Genomic DNA, 25,319 nt, shown 5'->3' with positions numbered 1-25,319 from the left:
GCTTTCATTAACAGTTTTATCTCGTTACTAATATTACGAATAGACATGTTAATTCCCTGGCTTCATGGAGTTTATATATTATAGAGAAGGGAGGTAGACCCCCACCCCCAGCCCGCAAGAAAGGCACATCCAGATAATGAAATCATTGCCAATTACAATAAAGATTGGGAAGGAAATACACCAGGGGTGGAGAATTTAAATGGTAGAGAAGCACCTGCCTGGGATAGGGGAAGGGAAAAAGACAGCATGAGCTGAGGATGGAAAGCAAGTAGGCAGCTGCTCTTACAAGGTCTTATAGGCCAAGATGAGGAGTTTGAATTTTATTTCAAATACAGTGAGAAAGGCATTAAAGGATTTTATACAAGGGACTGATCCAAATGGATTTTCTTGTATGATCATTCTCGCCTTGTGGGGAAGGAGGGCAGGGAGACCGGGAGGAGGCTATCATATGAGTCCGGGCCAAAGGTGCTGTTACTGGGGCTGAAGGATAGCCATGAGGATGGAGAGGAGAGGTGGTTCTCAGAAAGCAGCAGGACTTGGAGGAGGGCAGTGGGCAGGCGGGGGGTGAGAGAGAAATCCAAGATGACTCCTGGTCTTCTGCCTTGAGTAAAAAGGGGCTGTTGAATGAGATGAGGAGGTCAAGAGAGAGCATTTGGGTTCTGCTGAGGGCACGTTATGTCTAACATGTTTCTGAGAAATCCAAAGGGAGCTGCCCATTAGATGTGTACATGCAAAGCTAAAGAAAGGCCTGGGCTCTAGCTAAAACCACACTTTCCATCAATATGTTGCTTTAATAGATTTTAAAGAAGCATTTGGAGCATAATCGATAATACTGAAGCTCTCTATATAGTACATATCCTGTTCTTTGATTCAGTTGAGGGCACGTGCCAGTTGTGAAAAAGAATGAAGTCCTCTTTGGTGACTCTTCTATTATTCCAGAGGCCTTAGCATGACACACAAGACCTTTCCTGCAGAACCTTCCAGATTCCTGCTGGTATCCCTAGATTTGCCCGATGACAAATAATTATTTCTGGAAGGCACCATGTTGTCTCACCTCCATGCCTTTGCAAATGGTGCTCCTGTGCCCTGGAACACTTCCAGCTTTTTCTCCCTTGCTGTCTGCAAGGCATCATTTACAAAACAACCCTAAGGGGTAGGTAACACCTCCTCAGAGGAGCCTTCCCAGAGTCCAGGCTCCATGCCCCATCCGTGTGCTCCTCTGAGGAACCTGTACCCACCCTTTCCAAGCACAGATTATACTGTTTTTTGACTGCCGCTTGAACCTTGTTCTCAAGCAGTACAGCTCCAGGCAGTACTCAGGGGCAGCGCTTCCTTGGAACACCTACCAGTGGTCTTGTACTTGGAAGGGCTTCTCTCTCTGGCCTTTGTCTGGCTGTGCCTCTTCTCCACAGCAAGTCTGAGAAGCCCAGAGATGTGCCCAGCTGAAGCCCATGTGATCCTTTCTCTGCCATGCTCCAGGGAACCAGGACCCCACATTCCAGAATTCTCTGCACTAATGATGCTGAGCCCACTCTGAGGGCCTCTTTCCCAGGTCTCCTGAGGGACAACAGCCATGCCCCAGTGACAACACTCCAGGGTCTGAAGGATGGGGAGCAGGGTTGTCTACACATGTGCACATGGGCCCTTCAAATGTGGGACAGGACCACAGTGGAGAAGAGAAGGTGGTGGCAGGGCAGGGGTCAGGGGTTAGTCCTTTCTGGCCTAAGATGCCAAGGAGCCTGAAAATTCCAAATCTAAAGCCCACCCTTTTCACATCAGAGGAATTTAAAGTGGTGATGCTGGTGAGGGTGGAGGTACCTGTGGGCAGCAGGTGCCCAGCTTACTGGTAAGTGAACAGGAACCTCACAGCACACCAGGTGCAGGCCCGGCCCCTGCGCCTGTGGGACAGGCCTCTCCTTAGACTGCCTGTGTTGAGCCCTGCCTCCCTTCCAGCACCTGGCCCAGGCCCTGAACAAGCACCTCTGTGTTTCTGAGGGAATAATCCAGTCCTCCCTGGCTTATCTGACTTGTGATGAATCAGGGTGACTGGACATCCCGGAGCCTGCTGAGCTCCACTGCTGCTCCTTACTGGCTACCCTAGTGTTCAAGGCCCATCCTGATCAGCTGCCTGGGGCTGCAACCTGTACTGAGAATAGGTCTCTACATCCACTATGTGTGGTTCTACAAAGGTGCAAACTGAAGAGCAAATGAAAGTACTTTGTAGCCCACAAAAGCTGCTAAGCCTGGAATGTGCTGGTGCCAAGGGTCCTTTCTCTTGGCTGAATCTGCCCAGGGGAGATGTTTTTCTCATTTTTGACAGAGGTGGGCTTCTGCTAAGTCAGAAGGGGTGCTTTGTTGTCATTCAAATGAAAATGTCCTAAGCTTTCCAGGGTCCTGGCAGGGTAGAAAATGTGGGCAGCTCAGGCCCAAGCGCTTCATTGCTGTCAGGTTCATGAGATGCATAAGCTGTAAGCATTCCAAGTGCCAGAATGTATTGAGTGATTGTCTCCATACCTGTATCTCCTTGCCGCTCCACCCATGTCCCAAACAGGAAGCTGTTCATCCAAGTCCCAAGTGTCCATGCCCATCCCCAGTGCTCATAGGCCTGTCTCGTTCAACACATGTGGCCACCACATAGATAGATGGATCCATAGGTAGGCCCAGCCATCACTTTATCCCAGATCCTTCTGTCTGACTTCCAATAAGGTGAATTGAAATTGTGTTTGGCAAAAGGGGGGCAGGGGGGCGGGCAGGTGCTTTTCTTGAGCCAACACATAGCCCTGTGTATTTTGATGAAAATCCTCCAAGTGCAGCTCTCCAAGGGGAAACAGCCAGCCCAGGCAGGAGGGTGCCTGGAACTCCAGGGATATTTAGCTGTATTCACACTAGGGAAAAGGCACATATTTTTCCTGTTGGATTGCTGATAATCACAACATTGCTCCATCCTTCCTGGATCTCTTTTAGTTGGGCTGAACTTGGGGTTTATCCTGTTCCTGGATACTGAAAAAAGAGGGTATGTTTCGTTTTGAGGCATCAGCACAGCAGTGAACCTTGAGGCATCCTGCCAGGTGAGATTTGAAATATCCTAAAGCTGAAGATTTGGTATTTTGCTCCCCCCCCCACTTTCAAAACGATAGGAATTGAAATAGTTTAATAATAAGATTAAGAATCACTCCCCTGAACTGAATGTACCACTTACCAAGAAGTCTTTGCCAGAGCGGACAGATAAGCAAAAGTCTTGAATTATGTCTTCCCTTAAAAGTAAGGTTGTTTTTTGCAGACCAGAGTGCCGTGGGCACACCCAGGTGAGGTTTGCAGATGAAGGCACCTTACTCTAAGAGAAGCCCAATCTCAGCTCGAAGTCTCTCCTACTCAGAGTAGCTGCTGTACAGGGTCTTCATTTTTGCCTTGTGACTCATGCCATATTAAATTCTGATGGAATGAATGATGTTTGTCCCAGAGTATTAGAGCTCTTAATATGTTGTGCCATTCTAGAGGCAGTGAGGAGGTAGAGAGCAGTCAGCATCTCAAAAAACAGATGAGAAGAAGATGCTCCAAAAGGTGAATGGTGGGCCTCTCTGGGTGGGGAGACCATTGGCCACTTTTACGTTCTTTGTGATTTTGTGGGTCAATCCAATATATCTACAGTAGATGTGAACTGTACTTAGGATCGTGTTTTGAAAATTATTCCAAAGGAGAATCCACTTTAAAGAAACTAAGAAGATCTTGTGTGAAGTGGATCTAACACAAGAAGAGAAGGGCAGAAAGCAAAAAGAGAAAAGCAAGATACCTCCTTGAAGTATGAAGTATTTGGGATGCCAAGTTGATCACTATCCTTGTTTTTCATCTTATTCTATCATTCTTAAAACAAAACAAAACAACAACTTGAACATTGATTTATCATCCAGTGCTCAAAGGGAGAGGAAGAAAACATTTATTAAGCATTGACTTAACGTGTCAGGACCAATGATAAGACATCCTGTCTGCCCTCCAGCTGGCGGGTCTAAGAAGTGTAGTGGACAGACTCATAGACACGTTCATTCAACTTTCGAGTCTGTCCGTGTGCCATGCACTGTGCTATGTTTTAGGATTTACACGTAAATAGGGCAAGGTGATTGCCCTGAAAGCAATGGATGGTGATGGCAGTTTGGTGAGTCAGTGTCATGATAGGGGCAGGCTCAGGGCACCCCAGGAGCATGGAGGAGAAGCAGTGAACCCTGATTTGGGAGGAATAGGGTGGGCTTGTAGAAGGAAGTGGTGCTTGAGCTACATCTTGAGGATGAGGAACACCTGGCCAGGGAGAGGGCCAGTGGCATGTCAGGCACCACAATGAATGCAAAGGCAGGCATCTGGCCACCAGAAGTCATCCCATATGGGCCACCTGAAGTCATCCCATATGGCCGCAACTGTGGGGGATGGGGGTGGCAGTGGGGAGAGAGGTATGAGAGACCCCGTCAGGAGAGGTCATGTGCTCTGCCAAAGACTTTGAGTTCTGCCCCGAAGCAGTGGGGAAGCCACTGCAGCGTTTTAAAGAAGGAGCGTGGCATAGACAGTTTTGCATCATAGAAAGGGTCCCTGTAGCCATATTGTGCCTCAGCCAGGCTGACTAATGAGGCTGAGGCAGTGATCTGTGCAAGGAACCCTGGGGTCTCCATTAAGATGGTAGCAGGGAAAATGCCAAGAAAGGATCAGAACCAAAGATGACCATTGAGGAGATTAGAGAACTTGATTGATGGACTAGGGTGGGGGGGGGTGTTAAGGAGGACTGGGGTGGCCCGTTGATTTGGGGCTTGGATCACCAGGTGGAAGACAGTAGCATTCTCCCAGTGAGGCAGGATATGAGAAATTGCAGCTGGAGCTTATGGGATTTATGGAGCCCATAAGATGCTGTAGGGCCCCTGCAAGCAACTGAAAATTAATACAGATCTGGAGCTCAAGAAGGTTATCTGGGATCCAGTGTTAGTTGGGAGTCATCATAGGTTGGTTGCATTTGAAGCCGCTGGGAATGGATGAGATTATTCAGAAGGAATGAGAAGAAAAAATACAGAACACCCTGTAGATCATGAATCATTAAGAGGGAGCCTGCCAAAGAGATGGACATCCATTTGGGCAGGTAGGGGAAGCCAGGAAAAGTGGAATCCGTGCTCATGCTCGCTCTCAGGGCTGCCATCATGGACAGAAGGGCAAAGGGCAAATGACAGGTGCCAGAAACGCCCAAGCCTACTGTGTCTGCCTCTTTAACAGATGTCCCAGGACATCACCATCCCCCGACCTCTCAAGTTTCTCTTGTTTCTCTAACTTGGCACATTGCCTCCCCAAACAGAATCTGGGCTATGTTAGTAAAGAACGTCGGGAAAGGGACTTAGGGTAAGTGGCTGGCAGTGTTGGCCAAGCCAAGGGAGCCAAGAGAATAGGGGCCCTCAGTGAAGGAGGTCTGGTCATCGGTCACTCCACAGACATTTCAGGGACACTGTATATAGGACACTGTCAGGTCAAGGCTTTGGAGACGTCCATGAAGATCATGAAAGATCACTTCTGCCTCTAGAAGTGAAGGCAGGCAGTGCGCACCTGTCTCTGGAGGATTCAACCCCAAGTGTAGGGGGAGTGAGACAAGGCTGTGGCCAGGGTCAGGACGTGGAGGGTACCAGGAGAGATTGAGCATGCTCCTGCCCCCAAGGTGAAAGCCAAGGTGAACTCTGGGATGATGGAGAATGGGGGCTCCAGGCAGGGGCATGCTAGAAGAAATCTGGGACACACTGTGGCTATGCACCAGACAGAAGGCTGGGGTCACCTGTGCTCCGGAGTTCACGGGTAGGAAAGGCAGCCAGTGGAGGGACCTGTTGTCCCTCTGGGAAGCAGGAGGCTAGCTGCCCAGATGGCAGGGAGGGGGTGTAAGGAGATAAATGGAAGTGGTTAGGAGCCGGGCTTTGGAAGTGAGCAGTGAGCAGCCTGTGTGCTTGCAATCCTGGTTCTGCTACTCACTCGCTGTGTGAGCCTGGGCATGTTATGTAACGTCTCTGTGCTTCTGCCCCCTCGGCTGGAAAAATGTGGATAATAACAGAAACCTGTTTCCAGGAAGTGTTGGGCGACTCGAATGGGTGAACTCAGGCAGCACTTAACACGTGCCTGGCACAAGACACGCTCCGTACAGATTAGCTTTAATAATCATCATGGATGGGACTGAGGGCAAATGCGGCCTGGGGCCCCAGAAACCCCAGAGTGTAAGTGGTTGGCGGAGGGTTAGCAGGGCCCAGCATGGGAGGCACTGTATTCTAGAATGAAAAGAATCAGGAAGTCCTCCAAGACGGGAAGACACTTGACCGATACCTGGGTTCACAGAGAGGCCCCTTCTGGGTGAACAGAGTGTGGGCCTAGGCAGAGGTATGCTCTCTTGAGACCTGAGAGGGCCTTGTGAGGTGCAGGCAACCGTGTGTGTGTGTGTGTGTGTGTGTACATGTGTACATGCAGAGGCTCTCTGCCCTGAAGGAGGGAGGCAGGGAGGCCAGCAGAAGAGCGGCCTGAGCAGGAACTCAGGAGGCAGGGCAGTGACAGGATCTCACCCTGACCTGGTGAGGCTGGTTGATGGTGAGGATGATGACAGTGAGTTTTTGGAGCGGGTATTCCATGCCAAGGTCACCAAAAGGGCTTTATAGATGCATCACCCCTCACACCTGCCCCAGGAGAAAGGCCCTGTGGTGCTTCCCATTGCTCAGAGGAGGGAACTAAGGCGCCAGATTAAGTGACTCATGGGCACCGTACAGCTGTCAGAGCTGGACAGGGTGACTCAGAGCCTGTTCCCGTGACCACCACGCCGTCACCATCTGTCCCAACGGTGTGTGGCTCCTCGGAGAGGGTGACAGGTGGAGGCCGGGCCCATGACCTCAGCTAAGCCTGTGGCAGCCTACGGAGAGTGCCTTGATTGTCATCTTCAGGTTAGAACCCCTGCAGGGAGCTCAAGTGAATGGTGGATGTGGGAGGTAGATACCGGGGCCTTCCAGAACCCAGCTGCTAGCTGGGGAACACGGCAGGACTCGCAGGGCTGGACAGCCGTGAGGCAGTAGTACCATCTCTGTCTGTCTGTCTGTCTCCCTAGTCTGTGTGTCTGCCTACCATCTGGTTGAATTGCCTGTACTTGGTTTTACTCTGCCGTGACTTTGGCTGGTGCAGGCCAGACCTGACCTGGCGAGGCCACGGCCAACACCGCTTGACCCACTGGGTCTCCACGTTGTAGAAAGTTCTCCATGGTGGTAATCTGTGCCTTCCCTCCCCTGTTCCCTGGGCAGCTGGGACGGGGGTGGCGAGGGTGGCACCAGGGCAGAGGGGCAGCCTCTCTGAGAAGTGCTGTGATCTTCCATAGGTAGGGAAGCTTGAAACCTTGGCCATGTTGGGCTTCCAGACCTGTCGGTGCCCAGGTTCTGGCAACGTTTTCCTTGTCATTGCCATGCAGGGCTCCTCCCACAGACTCCAGCTCCACCTTTACCTTCTAGGTTCCTGTCACCGGGATGCCCACAGCAGATGCCAGGTGCATGCCTTCCTTCTGGCCCTCCCTCCCCATGTCATCTCATCTGGTAATAACACTTTTGAAAATCTCTGTGGCCTCCTACTCAAAAGCCTTGAGCAGATGCTCCGTAATTTGTCATACCCATGGTCGGCTCCCAAGGCCGCGCAGCCCGGGGACTGATCACCATCTCCACCTCAACTCCCCTCTGTTCAGTCAGCGTCATCTTCCTCTGTCACGAGCCGTCTCCTTCTGCACTCGTGTCCCCAACCTCTTACCTCGACCTGTGTCACCTCCCTGTCGTCTGAACGATGCCTCTTACCCTTGGTTCTACAGGTCCATCAAAAGCATCTCTCTGCTCAGTGTGTCTTAAACACAACCAGGCACATAGCAAACACTCGGGAAATTTAATAACTAGTGATTAATAGCTGATTTATGATCTCTTGGCCTTGGGGGTTTTTTTTCCCCTCTTTTTAATTCTTTATTGCATTTTTTAGAACATTCCAGATGAGCCCTCTGACTGTGATAATTGAATACTTGTTAGAAGCAAAGCCAAGTAAAAGGAATTAACTCCTAATCCTGTTAAAGACTTTCTCATTATTCTGTGTGCCTGTGTTTTGGCTTCTCTTCTAAGTGCCTTGACAACAGAGACCATCGTATTCATTATGTGCCCCCAAAGTGGTATATACAGGAATAATGCCGGAATAAATGTCCGAGTGGATGAGTACCCTCCTGGGTGAGGAGCATGTCAGACGTGGTCATCTCATTACTCATGTTTCCCTGTCTCTCTGCATTTACATCTGTGCCTCGTTGGAAAATGCTCTCATGACTTCTTGATGGTCAGGTTCATTAAGCCCGGAACTATAGAATATTTTTGGATAGAATTTTTCCTCTGCTGGACGTCTTTCTGCCTTCAGCAGCATTCTTCATGAGCTCAACCACAATCCTGCTTACACCCTTCTATGTTCTTCCAGACTCCCCACAGACACACACACACACCCCGCCCCCGCCGCCCCCAGCACCTGGTGCAGAGGAAGTTCTTTCGGGTAAGCCACCAGCTGTCCTTTGCATTTGGGGCATACAGGAGATCTGTTACTTTGGCTTTCTCAATAGAAGATGAAACAGATCCAGAAATGCTTTGCAAACTGCTCTAAGAGCAAAACCAAATAGATTTTGGTTCTTTACTTCTGAATCCAAACATTGTCTACCAGTTATAACTGGCTTTATATTTGCATAGGGTTTGCACTGTTCTTGCTATTGTAACAATTAAATAATTCCTGGCATGTAATCTTGGGGAGGAGGAAGATGGGAATAGTTCAGAAGTAAAATGTGGACAGAAAGCATAATCTGGTAAATTTTTAAAAATGAGAAACTTTGCAGTATGGTAGAAATACAGTATCGCAAAGTTGGCCTCATACCAAATGTGTAGCAAAAAGTGGGGAAGCAGACATTTAAGCATTATAAAGGGGCAACAAATCCAGCTGTGTGAGATCTTTAGTGATTATTCCAGATGTCTCTGGGACAAGATGATAAAGTAACAGTGTTGGCAAATCTTCATACATTCTTTTCTCACATGCCAAAGGGAAGCCCAGGTGTCATGACTCCTGACCCTCTAACACCACCACCAAATACACCTACCCACCCATTCGATGTCTTTGTGTATTTAAATTGAAAATTGGAGCAGGAGGAAAGTGTGCAGTAATGGTGTTTTCTTGAAAGGCTGTGAGTTGCACCAGTCCGAGAGCCATGAATTGCACAAAGTTGTTTTCATGGGCTGCTTCCTTCTGTCTACTGTTTGCAGAGAGGACTTGGTTTGAAAAGGCTTATGAATTCTTTGAGCACCACCTTTGTTGAAAACACACATTATGAGTGTTTCATTTTATGCTGAGCCTTTTGTCATTGCCATTTATAGCTATTCTGTTTATTCCCTTTGTGAGATCCATTCTGAGAGTGAATGTGTTTCATGAGAGAATATAAGAGCCCCGCAATTTGTTTTGATTGGTCTCCATTTTGATTCCTAGGGAGCAGGTGCTGTAGTTGGGAATTGGTTTTGGCAGTGCCTTGGTTATATAAATATTAGATACATGAAATGAAGCCTCATTTAAATTATATTCATCAGAAAGGATAGGGGAACTTTATGTTGAGTCCAAGAGCCCCACGGTTCTGTTTCTATAGCATTAGAGCCTACAGATGAGCAACATACCTTGTGTCTGAACACAACGTGTGTATAGGTGACCTCCTTCCCTTGTGCATCCACTTCACATGCAGATTGGCTGTATTTCTTCAACAGTTTCTGCAGATACTCTAAAGGAAATAAATCTGGCCCTATGATTTCTTAATATAACAAGTTTCTTCTGGTCTGGAAAATACAGGCATTTTTACTCTTCAAACTCTGTCAAGGATTATTTTCAGTTTGATGTATTTTTGTTATACTTATATTGAATATTTAATTTTATATGTGTATTAAATAACATTTAAACCTTGGAAAAATACTTCATCCCATTTTTAAGGCTTGATTTTTCCTACTTGATGCTTCCTACTTGTTGCTATTTATTGCCAAAATCACATTAAAAAAGTATCAAACTGCTTAATGCCCTGGAAGGACTGCCATATTCTCCTCCCCAACAGAGTTGTTTACAAGGCTGACATTTTCCTAAGAATGGCTTTTGAGGTTTTCATGAATATATATAAACTTTCACAAGTGTGTTTTTATTCAGGCGAAGAATTGAACAGGGACTTATGATCATAGGTAGAATAAGCGATCTGAAAATCTGTTTGTAAACCTTTAAGTAACATTCTAACCTTTGGGCTGCTTCTGGGTAAATTCCTTTAAACACACACACACACACACACACACACACACACACAAATTCAACATCTTATGCACACCCTCGAAACTATGTTAAATATGTTCCTTCATGCTGCTGGGTCTTTCTCTAAGCAAGCTGCTGTGGAGCCTGGCATCTTGCTCACTTTGTGCTTCTCAACCTTGTGTCCCATGAGTGCTGCTCTAAGTCCATTTTCGGTATTCTGCAGAAATGGAGCTTTCCAGGCTCCCTGTAGGCTGATTTGCATAGTTTCTCCTCGGAGAACCCAAAGTAGAACACATACCACGTTATACTGTAGCTGTCCCCATGTCTGTCTCTCCTGCTAATGTGACTTCTTTGAAGACTAGGATCTTTGTCTTTATGGCTTCAAGGCCCCATTCACTGCCTGACATGTAATGTTCAATTAGTGAATTGAATGAATGAATGAATGAGAAAGAAAGAAAGAAAGAAAGAAAGAAAGAAAGAAAGAAAGAAAGAAAGAAAGAAAAGGAAGGAAGGAAAAGAAGGAAAGGGGAAGGAAGGAAAGAAAGAAGGAAGGAAGGAAAGAAAGAAAGGAAAGAAAGAAAAGAAAGAAAGAAAGAAAGAAAGAAAGAAAGAAAGAAAGAAAAGAAAGAAAAAGAAAGATTGCATGAATTAGTTTGCTGGCAGGTAATGAATATGAACTCAGAAGAGCATAATTTAAACACAAATGACGAACATTGACATGCAGGCATGACGAAGGCCCCAAATATTTTTTAATTGCTTTCCCTATTGGGAAATGTTCTAGATAGTGTTACCATATGTAGTCTGAATGGCAAGAAAACATTTGAATATGGCTATCTTGTGGAAGATCTATTCCCATAGGGCAGGTTGCACTTATAATGAGCAAATAATTAATGAGTCTTCTCCTCATTCCAAGGAGGATCTGAGATGAGGCTCTACCCAAGAAATGGCAGTGGCACCAAACCACTGGCACTAATGCAATCAGCAGAATTCATGGCAGAAGAGACATAAATAGGAGCCCAAGGTCCCAGAGAGTTAACAGCAGACATGGACATAAACCCTAAACCTTCAGAGGCCTATTCTCCTGTCCTGCCCATTCTTCCTTGTAGCTTAGCTTCATCAGTATTTAATGAAGTGTCTGTTTTTATGAGAAGACCAGTAAGGACTTGTGGGTAGTGCCCCTCACCTCTTGCATCTGTCTACAGGTTGGCCTATGTAGTTGGGTAATTAGATAATTAGCTGTTTTCCCCTTGCTCATTTGGCCTTGCTTATTAGAAAGCAGACACGATCTGTGACAAATTAAAAATATGGACTTCTCTGGCCCTAGCTAGAGGTTGGAAGTGTTACCACTAACTCCAATATGGCCTCCAGGTGTCACAGATCTAAAAGTTTTAGAAACTCTAGAGTTTTCAAAAACTTCCCTACCACCTTGTAAATTCAGAAATGCCCTCTAGGTTGAGACTCACTGATGTAGAACAAATTTTACAGAAAAGAATTATGTAAATAAATATTGTTGGCTAACGTTTTGATTGCATTTACAAATTGAAAAATGAAGTGTGCCATTTATTAGACAATCTTCTGATTGTTGGATAACTAGGAGAGAGAGAGTGCGTTATTGTGGAGAGCACAGATTTGAAGTCAGACAACTCCGGATCAGATCTCAGCCCTGCTACCTCTTGACTTGACCCCAGGCACATTGTCCCAAGTCACCGCCTCACTCCCACACTTGATGAAGAGGCCACCGAAGAGCCTGACTACTTTGTAGCCATCTTCTATTTAAGCTCTCTGCAGATCCCGGGAGTCATAAAAATAGAAATGTTTGTACCAGCTCCTGGCCTACCTCCCAATCCACATTTCCTTTGAGAATCATGTTATGTTTCTTATGCATTATCATTAGCTCATATCTGCTTTCCCCCTTTCATTTTATGTTTTATATGTTATTCTGTGGCCTGTCATCAGCCTGTGTGTCTTCAAAGGCATATGTCATTCTTCTTTTCAGTGTCACAAGACAGTCATCCCTTGTGGGATGCATTTCCAGGCTCCTCACATCAGATGGCTTTCAGTGGGCTGGTCTGTGGGAGCCATAGACAGGGATTGGCGGGTACAGGGGGTAAGGAGAATCCAGGATGTTTTTCCCCATCTTCTGCCTTTGGGGGAGGGGGGTGTCTCCATAAGTGACTCTGTCTTCCCCATGCCTCCCAATGTGCCTCTCCTTCTGTGGCTCTAGTGTCTACAGTCAGCCTTCACCACAGTGTTCTGGTCCCAACAGATGACCCCCAGCCTTTGAGGTTTGTTAACACCCCTTTCTGTCAGTGTGTCTCTAGCCTTTAAAGCCCTAGTGGCTTCCTGCTGATGTGAATCTCTGCATCTCATCGCCATTTTTGCCTAGCTTTTCGGCTCACCTGTCAAGTTTATACCTAATTCCATGTATTGAGTTCCCTCTCTCTTGTTTTTAAATTAATTTATTTACTTCAGAGAGAAAGAGAGCATGAGTGTGAGGGCCCAAGGGAGAGAGAGAATCTCAAGCAGACTCCACGCTGAAGGCAGAACGCGACATAGGGCTCGGTCCCCCAACCATGAGATCACGATCTGAGCTTAAACCAAGAGTCAGATGCTTAACCGACTACACCACCCAGGCTCCCCTAAGTTCCCTCTCTTAACACACCCGGAATGGTTTCCGTTTTCCCTACTGGACCCTGACAGCTCTTTTGAAGTAGTAAAACATCTTTATTGCCTTTCCTAGTCAAGGTGATTAAGATGATCCTAAGCCTATGAAGCATGCTGAAAGTATTGATTCCCCAGACTCACCACACAGAGGTAGTGATTTGGTTGTTGTGGTGTGTGGACCAAGAATCTTAATTTTCAGAAGGCTACCTGGATGGTTGCAATGCCCAGCACTGGTTTAGGAAACAATGGGGCCAGGCTAAAGTGGAGGTGCTTGGCGAGGGAGTCACTGTGTTCGTGCAGCCACTAAGGACTTCACTTCTGCATTCCAGGATCACAGCCTGAGTTGGCAAAATTAAAAATGAATACCTTCTATGGGTGTTATAGGACAGTCAGGTATACGTGTCAATAGCACAGGCTAAATGGGAGCATGCTAAGGGATTATTTGCAGTGTGAAATGAGATCATATATGGGGCAGCTTCTCACACATAGTTGTTGCTCAACAAATGATAGTGTCTCTCCTTCCCTCAAATTAAGTGAAAGCACAGAAATGTAGAAAGCTATGAAATCATGTAAATTATATATTTCTGAAGCCAACAGAATCCAGATACTAAATATCAGAATGGATAGATAAGCAATTAAATAGTCAAAAAATTTTTCATTGCTTGGTATGTATCATGGTTATCTGAGCTGGTGTCTCAACATTCTAATCATATGACACTGTGTTGGCTCTGTTTAATGTCAGAAATAATTTAAGAAAATAAGTTCTTGCTGGGAGTCTGTATCAGATTACATGTTAACACATTTCCTAAGGAGACCTGAGCCTTATGATTATGCCCTTACTTGGCCACTAGAATTTCTGCATTCCAGGTTCTTGCCAGAGACTATAACTTTGAGTGCTTCACTGTCCAATTCTTATCAAAAGGTTGGTTATGAGAAATAATTTTCATGGAGGATTGCCTGAAGGATATGCAGTCCATTCATTCCTCATTTAGATAGCCTAAATATTATTCATGGTTTAAGTCAAGTCATTAGATCTCAATGTAATAGCTTCTTGTCAGTTTCCCTTGGCAGGATTAGTGAAAAAAGACACATCTATCCTTATGGAATTTTTGAACTCTGTGTTAAAAGAGGAAACTCTCAAATTAAGAGTACAATTCCATTTACAGTTGCATCACAAATAATAAAATACCTAGGCATTAACTTAAGCAAAAAGATGAAATACCTGTATTCTGGAAACTATAAAACATTGGTGAAAAAAATTAAAGTCAACACAAACAAATGAAAACCTATTCTGTGCTCATGGCTTGGAGGAATCAATGTTGTTAAAATGCCCAAACTACCGAAGCTATCTACAGATTTAATGCAATCCCTATCAAAGTACCAACGTTTCTCACAGAACCACAACAAATCCTAAAATTTGTATGGAACTGCAAAAGACCTCAAATTGCCAAAGCAGCCTTCAGAAAGAAGAACATAGCTGGAGGTATCACAATCCCAGACTTTAAGATCTACAAAGCCATAGTAATCAAAACAAGATGGTACTGGTATAAAAATAGACACATAGATTAATGGAACAGAGTAGAGAGCCTAGAAATCATCATTTATTAGGTCAATTAATCTACAACAAAGGAGACAAGAATATATAATGGGGAAAAGACAGCCCCTTCAACAAATGGCGCTGGGAAAACTGGACAGCTACATACCAAAAAATGACACTGGACCACTTCTTTATACGCAGAAAGTCAAAATGAGTTAAAGACCTAAATGTGAGACCCAAAACCATAAAACTCCTAGAAGAAAATACAAGCAGTAATGTCTTTTTTTTTTAATTTTTATGTATTTATGATAGTCACACACACACACGCACAGAGGCAGAGACATAGGCAGAGGGAGAAACAGGCTCCCTGCACCGGGAGCCCGATGTGGGATTTGATCCCGGGTCTCCAGGATCGTGCCCTGGGCCAAAGGCAGGCGCTAGGATCCCCAAGCAATAATTTCTTAGATGCCACCCATAGAAACATTTTTCTAAACAGGCAAGGAAAAAAAAAAAAGAAAAACTGTTGGGACTGCACCAAAATAAAAACCTTTTGCAAAGCAAGGCAAACCATCAACAAAATAAAAAGGTAAACTCCTGAATGGGAGAAGATATTTGCAAATGATATGTACACTAAAGGGTTAATATCCAAAATATATTTTTTAAAAAAAACTTATACAACTGAACACAGAAAGACCCCAAATAATCCAATTTTAAAATGGGCAGAGTACCTGAATAGACGTTTCTCCAAAAAAGACATCCAGATGGCCGACACGTGAAAAGATGTTCAACGTCACTCATCATCAAGGAAATGTAAATCAAAACCACAATGAGGTATCACCTCACACCTGTCAGAATGGCTAAAATCCAAAACACAAGAAATAACAAGTGTTTGGTGAGGATGTGGGAAAAAAGGAACCCTTGTACACTCTTGGTGGGAATGCAAACTGGTGTAGCCACTGTGGAGATTCTTCAAAAAATTTAAAAAAGAATTACCATATGATTTAGTCATCCTGCTTTTAGATATTTACCCAAAGAAAACAAAAACACCAATTTGAAAAGGTATTTTTCAAATACTTTTCAAATACCCCTATGTTTATTGCAGTGTTATTTGCAATTGTCAAGATACGGAATCAATCCAGGTATCCACTGATAGATGAGTAGATCAAAAAGATATGGTTTCTTCATACAATGGAGTATTACTCAGCCATAAAAATTAATGAGATCTTGTCATCTGCAACAACGTGGATGAACCTAGAGGATATAATACTAAGTGAAATACATAGACAGAGGAAGACAATTGCCCTGTGATTCCATTTGTATTTGGAATTCAAGAAACAAAACAAATGAAAAAAAATAAAAAGATAAAAAAATAGACCCTTAAATATAGAGAACAAACTGGTGGTTACTAGAGGGAAGGTGAAGAGAGGAGGCTACGGAGTGAAATAGATACGGGGATTAAGAGTATACTTATCTTGATGAGCACTGAGAAATACAACGAATTGTTGAATCATTATGTGAAACTAATATAACACTGAAACTAATATAACACTGCATGTTAATTACACTTCTGTTGAGAGAGAGAGAAAGCTTGCACAGGTTTCTAGACAGAGAAAAACAATTAAGTGAGCCAGAGAGGGGCATCAGACTAGCATGACATTACTCACCTGTGAGCCAGGTAGCAAGAACAGAGCAGTACCATATATATAGAAAGTTGAAGGAAGAGGACTGAGCTAAGAATCCTGTAACCAGCCAAGAGATCTAGCCATATATGAGGCCAAAAGAAAGCGACATTTCTGGACATGGAGTGACTCAAAGTGGGCCATCAGTGTCCCACTGCTGAGGAAATTAAAAAGCATTCCAGCCAAATAAAGTTGAATTCGAAAAAGGTGTTACAGTAGAGGATGAAGAGCCAGAGAAACAATGATGATCAATGAACCTTGTAAAACTTTCATCAAGTCTAAGGAAATGATGAGAATGTGACTACGAGCTATAAATTTTCACTTAAGATTTCTTCAGACAGAAGATCCATGTGGGCTAAGAGGAGATGTTTAGTGGTTCAAAGTAAAGCAGTCAGTGAGAAAGTTAAAATACTCTGAAATACCCCCTGTGGATGAGGAAGAGAGAAGAGATGTTGTAGATTGGTTTCTCTAGAAACAGGCAATGAAACAGTTTGGGGTCCAGGATACTCATTAGAAGTCCATACCTGTGTTATGCAAAAAAAGCAGGTTGAAGTCCTAACCCCTGGTACCTGTGAATGTGACCTTTTTTGAAAATAGAGCCTTTGTCACCAAGTTGAGACGATGTCATGAGGGTGGTCCTCACACAATGTGACTGATGTCCTTATGAGAAGAGGAAAATGTTTTGTGAAGGCAGAGACACACAGGGAGGACACTGAGGACAGACCCATGCAACCACAAGGCAAGGAACACTCAGGGTCAATGGCTGCCACCAGAGGCAGGAAGAGGCTGGGAAGGATTTTACCCAGAGCCTCTGGAGGGTATGGCCCTGCTGACACCTTCACTTTGGACTTGTAGCTTCCAGAAACGTGAGAGAATAAATTTCTGCTGTCTCAAGGCACACATGTGGCGATGAGTACAACCTGTGAATGGAGGAGGTAGGGAGCACAGTTGGGCAGGCAGAGGTAGAAGCCAGGCTTCCATGCAAGACCCATGAAGCCAGCCCAACTTGGGGTTGGGCTGCTCCGTCATTCAGTCATGGGATGTGGGCAGCCTCGGGGACACCATTGCCTGGGTGAGGTGGTTCTTCACAGAGACAGCCATAGGAACACAGATTTTCTTAATGATTTAAAAATAGAATGATAACTAAGCAGATATACATGGAATGAAATGTTTTCATTGCTAGGAGGAAAAAAAAATGGAATTATGATTTGGTTAATCCAGCACAGAAGAAATGGGTAAAACTAAATAACAATAAATTGTAGTTACAAGTAAATAAATATAATGAGAGCAAACCAGACATAATCATAACACAATAGATGTGAATTTGTTGAAATCCCCTTTCCAACGACAGACTCTTAAATTGGCAAAAACAAAAGAAAAACCTGGTTTTAAGCTATTTGTAAGGAACACAGACAAAACAAAATGACAACCAGAAAAGTTAAAGAAATGAGCAAGGCTATGCCAAGTATGTGCAAATAAAAGGAAAACAGAAGTGGTGTACATCAACCACAGTGGAACCAAACTAAAATTATTAAATAGGAGAAGAAAAGGTACTTCTAAAAAATAAAGCATACATTTCACAGGAACACTGTACTACATGCATTATACACTGGCCAGTGTTGTTATGGAAATTTTAGGGCAAAAACCAAAAAGAAATCTAGGAGAATATGATAGAACTATAATCATGGTATCATACCCCAAGCAGGAATAAACACCCTTATTCAAACATCTTTAAAGTTGTGGTACTTGTATTTCTCTGGACCAGACTTGTTAAGTGAGTTAACTATTTGAAGGACCATTACTACATTCCTTTCTATAAAAAGGTTGAAGCGTCAATCCAACAGTGCAGGAAGCCTACCTGCTTATTGACATACTTATCAGCCCTGGATGTCCACCATCTTTGAAATGTTTGCCAACCTCATGGGCAGATAATAGCTTCTCAGACCTTTTAATTCCTGTTCCCTTACCACTAATGGGGCTTACCCTTCTCACAGGTTGATCGGTGACATATATTTCCAGTTCATGTCCTTATTTTTAAACTGTGTGGCTTGTCTGTCTTCTTTTATAATCAGTTTGTTTCATCTCCTAGTATATTAGACACTAACCCTGTCATATGAGTTGCAAACTCTCATTCTTTTTTTGGCCTTGTTTATGGTGTCTTGTGCTGTAGACATTTTAAATTTTTACAGGGTCAAATCTGTTCATTGTTCCTTTATGGATTTATGTTATGGATTTACTGTCTGACTTGGAAAGAGACAACCAACCTGAAATTATACAGGTGTTCCCCCTATATATTCTTCTAATACCTTTCTAGTTCCATTTTTAACGTTAAGTCTTTCCTTTATTTTGGCTTAAACTGATTGCATTGTATTATCTCTGTAGGCAGCTCTGATCTTTGTTGGGAGCTGAGGTAGAGAAGTAGATAAATAATAACCAGTCATTTCTATTTTAACAGAAACTTGGGAAGGAAAACATTTTCAACAATGAATAGGTCCCCCACCATGACCGACTGCAGATGACTTGCCATTTCATTCACAAAGGTAAGAAAATATAGTCTATGTTTTTTTTTTTTTTAGTCTATGTTTTTAATTAATTCCAACAGACTCACAATAGAGTGCTTACCTCGTTTATATTTACTTACAAATATTCTAAATCATCTTCTAGTTCACAACCTTTAACTTTGTCATTATCAAATTTAAAACAAATGACAAATAGAAACAGGAAATTTTCTGAATGTCAACATGCCTCAGGGGGCAGAATAGAACCCGGGAGATTTGGTTTCTGCTATTGATTACTGCATGCAGTTCAGTTTTTAAATAGCATTAGTGTTTTCCTTATTGTTAAATGTAGAGTGCTCTTTGCAAAATCCTTGGAGGATATAGCAAAATTTTAAAATGAAAACCCACGGCAGCCCGGGTGACTGAGTGGTTTAGTGCCATCTGCAGCCCAGGGTGTGATCCTGGAAGCCCAGGATCAAGTCCCACCTCAGGCTCCCTGCATGGAGCCTGCTTCTCCCTCTGCCTATCTTTCTCTCTCTCTCTGCCTCTCATGAATAAATAGATAAAATCTTAAAAAAAAAAAAAAAAGAAAAGAAAACCCAAAGCATTCATAACCTCATCATCCCTAGATAATCACTAGTAGTCCTGTGAATTTCTTTCCTCCTTCCTTGCATGCACATGTAGAAATACATATAATTATATATAATCTTTTTTAAAACTACTTATCTCAACTCCCATAGTTATAAACGATGTACCTTAACTAGTACAGGTACATAGCAAGTTTAAGAACAAATTATAATTACTACCACTGTGTCCATTTTCAGTAGCCATTTGCAGTTTACCAAAACATATCCCAGCATCTCATTTGCCTCCCCTGCACAGACATCCTGATGAATAAGTCCATGTGACCTTTCTGAAACATCGTCCTAAGAAATACCTTTGAATTCAGGCAACATTTCGTGGTGTCCCTTTATCATTATTGTCTGTTTTGTTCTGCTTAAAGGGAACTGTTTTTTAAAGGATAGAAGTTTACCTCTTTCTCTCCTCTTCCCTACTGTCCATTCAGGGGTACCCTACAAAGTAAACACACACACACACAAATCTCATCGTATGTCCAGCATTCGTGCTAGTTAGCTAACCCCTTCCTAATGTGGTTTTTCCAAACACTCTTTAGAGTTGCTCTTGAAGTTGTTTGGTTTTCAAAGCTGCCAAGTCTTACAAGTAAAATGACTGACATGGCATTCTCTAGGAAAGTCTTCATTCTGCTGCTTCTAGTACACAGTTGAAGGTTAAAGAAAATCCAACTCTTACTATCACTAGCACATACTAGGTTGGAGACACAAATGTACCCTTAGAGAAGTGGGCTAGAACTTCATACAGATAATTCACCAAAGAGATACAAAGAACCAAAGAAACATGATAGAGATGTCTGTCCTTACCATGAATCATACAAGTGCAAAATAAAATAATATTTTTGCCCAGAATTGGCCAAGTGTTTTGATTTTAAATGAAAACACTTGCTGCTGGTAGAGTTCTAAAGTAGGTGTATTTTACCCAGTAGACATTATTCTAAGAATCTCTGGCAGCTGTTGACTTGCTGTTGGAACTATAAGAACACAGAGTACAGTTTTACTTGTAACAGAAAAATAGGAAATATCCTGAATGTCCATTAATACATATCAAACTCTGATGTATTTTTATGATAGAATTATTTAGACATTAGACATTTTCTCTAATATTTAGTGATGCAGAAAATGTTTATGAGATAAAGTGAAAAGGGCAAAGACAAATTTGTATAATGTATGATCCCAGTTTTGTTCAAAATAAAGAAAACACACATTTGAAAAAGATCAAATAGTAGAAAGCCAAATATTAATAATTATTATTTTGGGGTAGTTGTATAAAAGGTGATAATTTTTTTAAAATATTTTATTTATTTATTTATTCATGATAGACATAGAGAGGCAGAGACACAGGCAGAGGGAGAAGCGGGCTCCATGCTGGGAGCCTGACGCGGGACTCGATCCCAGGACTCCAGGATCGCGCCCTGGACTAAAGGCAGGCGCCAAACCACTGAGCAACCCAGAGATCCTCGATAATTTTTTTTTTCAGATAAAGTACCTGCTTTTACTTAGGGAGAAAATAAATATTACTTTTTTAAATTTAAAAATTACTTTTAAATTTTCAAATGACTGAAAAATAATGGTTTTACATTTGATTAAAAAAAAATCAAGGAGCCTTCCTTGTGTATTTCGAAACTCACCTTAATTCTGAATTAGTTTGCAGAGAGTTTTGAGAGCTGGTTATGTCAGGAAAATGAAAACGTGGCATATTCAGTAGTATTTTACATTTTATTTAATTTTTTAAAGATTTGTATTTATTTATTCATGAGAGACACACAGAGGCAGAAAGATAGGCAGAGGAGGAGGCAGGCTCCCCACGAGAAGCTGGATGCAGGACTCCACTGCTGGGGCCCTGAGATCCGGCCCTGAGCCGAAGGTAGATACTCAACCTCTGAGCCACCCAGGGGTCCCCATATTTTACATTTTTAAAGAAAGGTTTAAATCCTCCATGGAGATTATTTCTGTTGAAACATGTACAGTCTAAAAGTCTTTTTCATGTGGTTTATGTATACAATGGAATATTACTCAGCTATTAGAAATGACAAATACCCACCATTTGCTTCAACGTGGATGGAACTGGAGGGTATTATGCTGAGTGAAGTAAGTCAGTTGGAGAAGGACAAACATTATATGTTCTCATTCATTTGGGGAATATAAATAATAGTGAAAGGGAATATAAGGGAAGGGAGAAGAAATGTGTGGGAAATATCAGAAAGGGAGACAGAACGTAAAGACTGCTAACTCTGGGAAACGAACTAGGGGTGGTAGAAGGGGAGAAGGGCGGGGGGTGGGAGTGAATGGGTGACGGGCACTGGGGGTTATTCTGTATGTTAGTAAATTGAACACCAATAAAAAATAAATTTAAAAAAATTAGAAATAGAAAAAAAAATAAAAAATAAAAATAAATAAATAAATAAAAGTCTTTTTCACTTATGAAGGAAGTTATAAGGAGTTAATGATATGGCCATTTATTCCATGCCAACTATCTACAGTTGCCACACCACTGGAACCTTCCAAAGAATCCAGCAAATAATGTAATTGATGCTGTTAGTCCTTACATTGTTTTTTATCACCTTCCTTTGGGGGGTCAGCTGTCTTCCCAAGCACAAAATACCCAAGTAGATGGAATCAGATGCTGCCTGTATTGATCTAATGGGGTGTTATTTACCCATTCATTCTACATATATTTACTAAGAACTTACTATGTGCCAGATGTAGTGTAAGTGTTTGAGGTCTATCAGTGAACAAAACAAAACTAGAGTCCCTGCCTCTGTGGAGTTTAAATTCTTCAGGAGGAGACAGACTGAGGCAAACAAAAACCCACTGTGATAAATAAGGAAACTCTATAGTGTGTTGGACACTGATGAGTTCTATGGGCAAAAAAGGAAGAAAGGAAGGAAGGAAAGGAAGGAAGGAGGGAGGGAGGAAGAAAGATAGATTAAGGAGAGTCAAGGGGAATCAGGAGTATGAGGGCAGGGAGGTGCCAAATAGGTTGTAGTTTTAAAATAGGATCGTCAAGCAAAGCATCAGATAGAAGTTGACATTTGAGCAAAGGCCTGAAGGAGATAAGCAGGTGTCTGGGGAAGATTGTTCAGGCAGTGGGAATAGCTGAAGCAAAAAGCCTTAATGTAGCAGCATTCCTGTGTGTTTGAGAAACAGTGAGTGTCTGAAGCAGGGGGAAGGGGTTGGGGGAGTTTGAAGGTGCCGAGGTAGAGGAGGAATGGGAGGAGGATGGATAAATCATACAGGGCTGCATCAACTGTTGTAAGGACTTTGGCTTTTACTCTGGGTGAAATGGGAAACCACTTAAGGGCAAAGTGACATGATCTGATTAGGTTTAAAGATGGATCACTCTGGCTGAGCATAGATTGTAGGCGCACAAGGGTGGCATCAGCAAGCCCTGTTGGGAGGCCACGAAGATGTAACACATGTGCGAAAAGATAATGGCTCTGCTCAGGAACACAAAGCAGGAGTGGTGACAGGTGACTGGATTCTGGACATTTTTCAAAGGCTTTGCTGGCTTGTTGACCGTGGTATAAGAGAAGGAAGACTGAAATTTAGGGCCTGGGAAGCAAGAAGTGGAAGATACCATGAACTGAGATGAGGAAGGTCCAAGTGAAGGAAATTTGGGAGGGAAAAGGGTTTTAGATTTGCAAAATTTGAGGTGTCTGTTAGGTATCTAAGTGGAAATACCAAAATGACCATTTAATATGCAAATCTGGAGCACAGAAGAGACATCTAGATGGTATTTGGAGATTCCAAAGCAAGTATGGATAGAGACGAGAACCAAGCAATCATTCTTGGACAGTCGAGCATTAAGAGGTCATAGAGAAAGAAAGAGGAACCATCTAAAGAGACTGAGAAGGACCAAGGAGGTACAGGGTGGGTGGCAGTAACAAACAAAAGAGTATGGCACTCTAGAAGCCAAGTGAAGAAAATCGGTCATGGGAGAGGGAATGATCGTCTAAGTCGATAATCTGATAGGCAGAATGGGGGCTTAGAATTAGCCATTGGCAACATGAAGGTCATTGGTGATCTTGAGGAGGTGGTTCTCAGGGTAGTCATGAGAGCAAATCCCTGATTAAAGTACATTAAAGAGAATATGTGAAGAGGAATCAGGGCTTGAGAGGAGCAACATCTTTTTCAAGGAGCTTTGCCACAAGGAGGAATAAGGAAATGAGGGGGAAGTGGAATCAAGAAAAGTCTTCTTTTTGTGAAGATGGAAGAAATGGAGGAGCTCCCATGGGAATGAAATAGAGTAAACAATTAAAGCTGACGTGAGAAAGGAGAGACCTGGAGGAGCGATGTCCTTGACTAGATGACAGGCTCCACACAGTTTAAATAAGCTTTCATGTTTTAGAGTCATTAACTTCTGTCACATTCATCGCCAGTATTTCCACCTTGTCACTTGCCTTTTAATTTGTTCATGATCTATTTTGACATTGAGACATTGAGAGCTGTGAGTAGTCAAATCAATTAAATTTTTGTATTACTTCTCTAACTTTCATGCTTATTGAAATCTTTGCCTATTCAGGGATCCAATATCAGATAAATATCTATATATTCTTTTAAAATAAGATTTATTATTTATTTTAGAGAGAGAGCAAGGAGAGGAACGGGGAGAGAGAGAGAGAATCCTCAAGCAGTCTCCATGCCTAGCACAGAGGCCAACACAGGGCTCAATCCCAGGATCCTGAGATCATGACCTGAGCCGAAATCGAGAGTCAGATACTTAACTGACTGAACCACCCAGTGCCCCAAATAACCTATATATTCTTAAAGTTATGATGTAATTTGAGCTTTTGCAGGGGCACAGTCAGGGCTTTGGTTTGTTTTTTTTATAGTGAGCCTGTTATTATTAAACCACTCAGATTTTATAATTCCAATATATTATTCAAACCTTACCAAAATGTTAGGAAGAAACTAGAAAATCAGTTATTTTTTAAATGTATTAACTAGGTACCATGTGGGAAACTATAGTGTGTGAAACATCTATCTATATTATAGTAGAGAGATTATAGTCCAATTAGTTACTTGGACACAAATGGAAATGTAAATTTATCTAAAGGAATGCTTTGATGGGTGGGGAGTAATAGGTCTGGTAAGGTTGCCATGATCCATTCTTTAATTTTCTTCAATGGTTTTTAGTCCTGTCAAATTAAAGTCAGCCATTTAGTTCCATTGCAGAGAAATGGCTGGCAAATTCTATGGGTTTCTTTTTTTTTGAGAGAGAGAGTATAGGCACACACATGTGAGCAGTGGGGGAGGGGCAGAGAGAGAGGTTGAGAGAGAATCTTAAGCAGATGCTATGGCCAGCTCAGAGCCCAACTCAGGGCTCAGCCCATCTCACGACCCTGAGATCATGACCTGAGCCAAAACCTAGAGTCAGATGCTTAACCAACTGAGGCACCCAGGCACCCCCAAATGGCTAGCAAATTCTTAGCTTTAACACACATTGTATTTATTAAAAGCCCCAAATTTAAAATGTGTTTCAACAACCTAAGTCTTCATCAATAGATGATTGGATAAAGTAGATGTGATAGATACTATGAACTATTACTCAGCCATTTGTGACACCATGGATGGACCTAGAGGGCATTTTGCTCAGTGAAATAAGTCAGAGAAAGACAAACACCAAATGATACCACCTATATGGGGAATCTAAAAAACAGAAGAATAAATAAAAGCAGAAGCCGACCCATGAATACAGAGAACAAACTGCTGGTTGCCAGAGGGGAAGGGTTGGGGGAATGGGTAAAATGGATGAAGAGGAGGAGGAAGTTCTAGGCTTCCAGTGATGGAGTAAGTCATTATATAAAAGACACAGCGTAGGGAATAGAGTCATTGCTATTGCGACAGTGTTATGTGATGATAGATGGTGGTTGCACTTGTGAGCACAGCCTAATGTATAGACTTGTCAAATCACAATGTTGTACACCTGAAACTAATATGTCATTTATACCTCAATTAAAAAAAAAAAAAACATGTGCTTCAGAGGCTTATAAGA

At 42.8% G+C, this 25,319-nt stretch overlaps 1 protein-coding gene across 6 annotated transcripts in view; it reads left to right on the top strand.

The window, feature by feature from the left end:
* Positions 1 to 25,319, top strand: part of PIP5K1B (phosphatidylinositol-4-phosphate 5-kinase type 1 beta) — a 299,484-nt gene that overhangs the window by 94,259 nt on the left and 179,906 nt on the right. For 5 of the 6 annotated variants that reach the window (XM_038527137.1, XM_038527138.1, XM_038527139.1 and 2 more), the window contains one exon: positions 18,647 to 18,731. The gene's annotated coding sequence lies outside the window, so the exon portion shown is untranslated. Of the gene's footprint in view, positions 1 to 6,824; positions 6,933 to 18,646; positions 18,732 to 25,319 lie in introns of those variants that run through there. The other variant, XM_038527140.1, reaches the window with a different exon arrangement.

The sequence above is a fragment of the Canis lupus genome, chromosome 1 (assembly GCF_011100685.1).
Source record: "Canis lupus familiaris isolate Mischka breed German Shepherd chromosome 1, alternate assembly UU_Cfam_GSD_1.0, whole genome shotgun sequence".
Classification (NCBI taxonomy): domain Eukaryota; kingdom Metazoa; phylum Chordata; class Mammalia; order Carnivora; family Canidae; genus Canis; species Canis lupus.
Note: the sequence above shows the minus strand (reverse complement) of the source record. Positions and strands in the feature narration are given on the sequence as shown.